The following is a 6,000-nucleotide window of genomic DNA, read 5'->3' on the forward strand; positions in this document are numbered from 1 at the left end:
TGTGACGTCAATGTGATTTTATGTGTCATGTTTGAACAGTTTACGCTGTCTGTCTGCTTATGTCATGTCTTTTGTAATGTGATTTTGTGATGTTTTAACTGCTTGTGCTGATTGTCTGCTTAATATTGCCTTGTATTTACTGTTGCTTGTATGTCCTACTTTGCATGATGCTGCCTTATTGTCCCAAGCTTTTTTAGCCTGTTTAGCTGTTCCTGTTTTGCCTTTGCTGTTGTGTTCTTTAAATGTTGTGTGTTGTATTTGTTGTTTTAATGGTCAAATTCACGTCAGGCAGAGGGACAGCAGTTTAAAATTTGCCTTTTGGCTAACACTGGCACTTTTACAGTGATATTGATTAATGTGATGATGATTAATGACCAATTGTCAACTTTACTGTTAAATCATAATGTCCTTAAAACACTTAAAATGCCATTATTCCCATCAAATTCTTGTAAATGCAATATCTCAAGAACTCCTGAAATTTGCTGCTAAGTCCACTTGGACTCAAGGATGAACTGATTAGAATTTTTAAACACACATTCACACATTCACATTCAAACCTACGGGCAATTTACAGTCACCAATGAACCTAAAGAGCATGTCTTTGGACTGTGGGAGGCAGCTGGAGTACCTGGAGGGAACCCACGCATGCACGAGGAGAATATGCAAACTCCACACAGAAAGGCCCCCTACGTAAAAAACGGGATTCAGACCAGGAACCTTCTAGCTGTGAGGCCACAGCGCCCAACCAATATTTCAGGCCCTCCACTGTATCCAGATATCTAGATAACTGATATTGGATTTCCAGGCCAAGACTTCTTCAGGAGCTGGTCAATGTTTACAGTCCGACTAGTAGCTCAAGACATGAGAAAGGAGTTTGTGTTACAGATTGTGACTACACTTGTTATCTACATTCATGTGCATTTAAAGATATTGGAGGGTGCAATAATAGCAAACGTGTTCCAGTATTGCTCTTGGGTAAATCATCTTGGAACTCTTTTGCTCTCAGCATGGACTCTTCTGCTCAAAAGTGATTGGTTAATACTTCCCTGACTACAAACTGAAAACCAAAAATCTTGTCCCTTGTCGACAGATTCAGCATTCATATGCAGATATCTATTCATTAAGTCTCTAAAGACCCTTCATCTAGTTGCTTCAGACAAGAACTAGGATAGATCATATCCCTCCTGTATTAGCTTCTCTGCATTGTCTCTCTATGAAATCTAGAATATAATTCAAAATCCTTCTTCTCACTTACAAAGCTCTTAATGGTCAGGCACCATCGTAGATAGACAAGGCCTGCTTGTGGTACCTAAAAGTCTCAAAAGGTGCTTTCACATCTCACAGCTTTGGTCTGGACTTTCTGACTTTGCTCGGAAAGTCTGTTTTTTTTTTGGACAGGTGTGAACAAGCATTCAAACTCTGGTGTGGACCAAACTACCAGACCATGGTCCACTAGAAAAGACGAATCGGCCCGTTTCCAAATGAACCACGGTCCGGTTCGATTCAGGTGAGAACATAATCTGACTTAAAGTAGTAAGATGAGGAGAGGACAGACGTTGGGGAGTGATCACTATTTAGTAACATTCGATGTCCTTAACCGACTACTCTCCAGTTAACAAAAATGTACTCACAAGATGTTTGTCTGATAGGACTGTAGCTAAATTTAAGGAAACAATTCCAGCTGCTTTTAATTCTTTACCACATCTGTTTACTACAGAAAGCTCTTATGCTAATGTTAGTCCCTCTCAGCTTGATCAGTTTGTTGATAGTACTGCAGGTTTGCTGAGAAGTACTCTAGACTCGATTGCCCCCTTAAAAAAGAAGATTATCAAACGACAGAGGCTAGCTCCATGGTATGACTCAGAAACTCGTAACTTGAAGCAAATGTCGCGTAAATTTGAAAGAATGTGGCGATCCACCAAAACAGAAGAGTCTCGTTTACTCTGGCAAAATAGTCTTAATAAATACAGGAAGGCCCTACGGCATGCTCGAGGTGTCTACTACTCCTCCCTCATAGAAGAAAATAAAAACAATCCCAGGTACCTTTTCAGCACTGTAGCCAGGCTGACAGAGAGTCACAGCTCCACCGAGCCAAGTATTCCTATAGGCCTAAGCAGTGACGATTTCATGAGCTTCTTTAATGACAAAATCCTTAAGATTAGAGACAAAATTTGTAACCTCCTGCCGTTAACTGGTGCAGATGTATCTTTGGAAACTGCTCAAAAACCTGATGTTTACCTTGACTGTTTTTCTCCAATTGACCTTCCTGAGCTAAATTCTCTGATATCTTCGTCTAAACCATCAACCTGTCTTTTAGACCCGATTCCAACCAAGCTGCTTAAGGAAGTCTTTCCCTCAATTAGCACTTCTTTACTAGATATGATCAATATTTCTTTATCGACGGGCTATGCACCCCAGTCTTTTAAACTAGCTATAATTAAGCCACTTCTTAAAAAGCCTACCCTAGATTCAGGCACCTTAGCTAACTATAGACCTATATCTTCCTTTTATCTCAAAGATCCTTGAGAAAGCAGTGGCTAATCAATTATGTGACTTTCTTCATAACAACAGTTTATTTGAGGACTTTCAGTCAGGATTTAGAGTCCACCATAGCACTGAGATAGCACTTGTGCGAGTTTCAAATGATCTACTTACTGCTTCAGACAGAGGACTTCTCTCTGTACTCGTCCTGTTAGATCTTATTGCCGCTTTCGACATGATAGACCATCACATCCTGTTACAGAGACTAGAACATTTAATTGGCATTACAGGATCTGCACTAAGTAGGTTTAAATCTTATCTATCAGATTGATCTCAGTTTGTTAATGTTCATGATGTGTCCTCTATGCAAACCAAAGTTAGTCATGGAGTTCCACAAGGTTCTGTGCTCGGACCGATTCTTTTAACCTTATATATGCTTCCTCTTGGTAATATCATGAGGAAACACTCCATTAATTTTCATTGCTATGCAGATGATACTCAATTATACTTATCTATGAAGCCAGACGAAACCAATCAGCTATCTAAACTAGAAGCATGCCTTAAGGACATAAAGATCTGGATGACTAGAAACTTTCTGCTACTTAATTCAGACAAAACTGAAGTTATTGTGCTCAGCCCAAAACACCTTAGAGACTCTTTCTCTAATGATATAGCTGCCCGAGATGGCATCAGCCTGGCATGCAGCACTACTGTTAGGAATCTGGGAGTTCTATTTGATCAGGATATGTCCTTCATCTCCCACATAAAACAAATATCAAGGACAGCCTTCTTTCATCTTCGCAACATAGCAAAAATCAGACACATCTTGTCTCGAAACGATGCAGAAAAACTAGTCCATACATTCGTTCGAGCAATTTGGGGTTCAGAGTCTTGCCCAAGGACACTTTGACATGTAGCCTGAGGGAGCTGGGGATCGAACCTCCAGCCTTCCGATTGAAAGACGACCGACTCTACCACTGAGCCACAGCTGCCTTTCAAGAGTAGACTTAAAACTTTCCTCTTTGATAAAGCTTATAGCTAGGGCTGGCTCAGGCCTGGACTAGCCCATAGTTATGCTGCTATAGGTTTGGACTGCCGGGGGATCTGACACACCAAGCTTCTCTCTCTCTCTCTGTTTCTCTGTCTCTCTCCCTCTCTGTCTCTCTCTCTCTCTCTCTGATTCTCTCTCTCTCTCTCTCTCTCTCTCTCTGTCATATTAATGCAGCTCATTAACTCTGTATCTTCTGGTCCCATTAACATTACTAACCACATATCTTCCCGGGAGTTCTTGTGCTCCCTTGTCTTGAAGGTTCCTGAGGATCATTGCTGCAGACCACCTGCTGCTGTGGACCTGCTCGACTGCAACAACTACTAACATCAGCCTTCCCCATAGTATCATTATTGTTGCTGCTAATGCTAATAGTAGACCTGTTGACTTCAACTGTTACAATTACGATTACCTCAGCCTTTATCATTACTCTGCTTCTCTTGCTAATTTATTTATTTAGCCAATCTTCACCCTAGTCTACCACTATTATTGGCATTGTAACCATAAGTATGTGTCTGTTGTTGTTCATGTAACAAGGACATATGTTGTTGTAACAAGAACATATGTTGTTGTTGTAACAAGAACATATGTTGTTGTTGCTCTCTTTGCCTGTCTCTATCCTGCATCTCCTTCTATCCCATTTTCGGCCCATCCAGTCAAGGCAGATGGCTGTTCAACATGAGTCTGGTTCTGCTCGAGGTTTCTGCCTGTTAAAAGGAAGTTTTTCCTTGCCAATGTGCCGAATTGCTAAGTGCTACTCATGGTGATTCATGTTGGGCCTCTCTTTAAATAACTTAACAAAGAGTCGGTCTAGACCTGCTCTTTCTGTAAAGTGTCTCGAGATAACTCTGGTTATGATTTGGCGCTATACAAATAAAATTTGATTTGATTTGATTTGATTTGAGTGACGAGGAAATAGAAATATGGGCTGACCAAACAATTTCACAAATGCTTTTGGAAACACACAAGAACATGGAGGTATTCAAACTGTTCAGTGAACATTGTGGAACAATGACAGTTAAAAGTAAAAAGATATCCGAGAACAAAACATTAAAGTGTGTGATCGTGTGAGTGTGATTAAGGAGCATGCGCTCTCTCATTGTTTACTTCAGGGAGTTTTCCTATGTGGACATTCTGACCAATCAGAGAGCAGTTTCCTCCGACATCATAACTTTTGGTCCGCTGGTAAAAGCTGCGAAAAGATGCAAAACATTGTAGCTATTTGGTTTTTGATTTGGATCAAACAAACTTCAGGTGTGAAAGCACCTTAACCCATTAATGTCCACAGTGGAATTTTATGATTTCCTTCACAGCACTCAAAGTACCAGCTGAGCTAAGAACAAATCCATTTAAATTTTTCAAATCGGTCAAAGTATGAGGCCACAGGACCAGTTTTTCTTAAACGACCATTTTTTAGTTGTTAGTCACAAGGGGTAGCAGGTTTTTTGATTTTTCACAAAAAACCCTCTAAACCAACAGGTTAGGAATATCACATCTTCATGATTCTTCATACACGCATAGTCTAGACTCTTACAATTTATATTCAAAAATTATTTTGATAATCCACTGCTTTTTCTTTGTCCAGTGGTCATATTTTGCAGAAATTAGGGACCTTTTCTTTATGTTGTCCTATGGGGTTCACTCTATGAACAAAATGACTGTTTTAATCTCAAATTCTTCTAAACTAAATATCCATGTCACTTATACACTTGCACGCACACGCGCACACGCGCACCCACACACACACACACACACGCACCCACACACAAACACACACACACACACACACACACACACACACACACACACACACACCCACACACACTCATTCTGCTAACATTTCGGCTACTTCTTACCGGGCTGACAGTAGCTATTCTGACCTCCTCCTCTGTCCCTGCTGGGTCACTTCTCTCTCCTCCTCCTCCTCTGAATCCCCTTGAATAGCTAATTCTTCTGTTCCTTCTCCGGCCCTGCACCTGCTGCCGCAGTCGAGCTTGTGGTGGCAATGGCAAACATATCAGTAAGTTTGGCACATTTCGCTGCGTCCACTTGTAGGCTTTTTAGCCTTTTTTGTCATAGCTTTTCTGTGCCCCCCTTACGCTTTTGTGGTTTATCCATTTCCACTCAGTTCTCTCCAACTCCGGTCAGCTCAAATGGCAAAATTTGATAACCTGGGGCAAGGGGGAGGGGAGGGGCGGGCTGAGGAGGGCTGAGAGATTTCATTGGATTAGCCCAATGTCCTTCAAGAAAATAAACCAATGGGCCGTCGCTGTCGATAAAAATGATTTATAATATACTTTTTTGGTTAAATTATGACAGCTGGGCATTCCCCGTTATGCCAGATGGCCTGTCCTTGCCTGAGTGTATGTAAGTGTATATAACTGTAAGTGTATAACTGTAAGAATGTATAACTGAAAGTGTATAACTCTAAGTGTATAACTGTATCAGACACAGTTAAATGGTTGACATGT

Source organism: Semicossyphus pulcher, unplaced genomic scaffold (genome assembly GCF_022749685.1).
Source record: "Semicossyphus pulcher isolate SPU_LCO1_2020_fin unplaced genomic scaffold, fSemPul1.0.p SCAF_11, whole genome shotgun sequence".
NCBI lineage: Eukaryota > Metazoa > Chordata > Actinopteri > Labriformes > Labridae > Semicossyphus > Semicossyphus pulcher.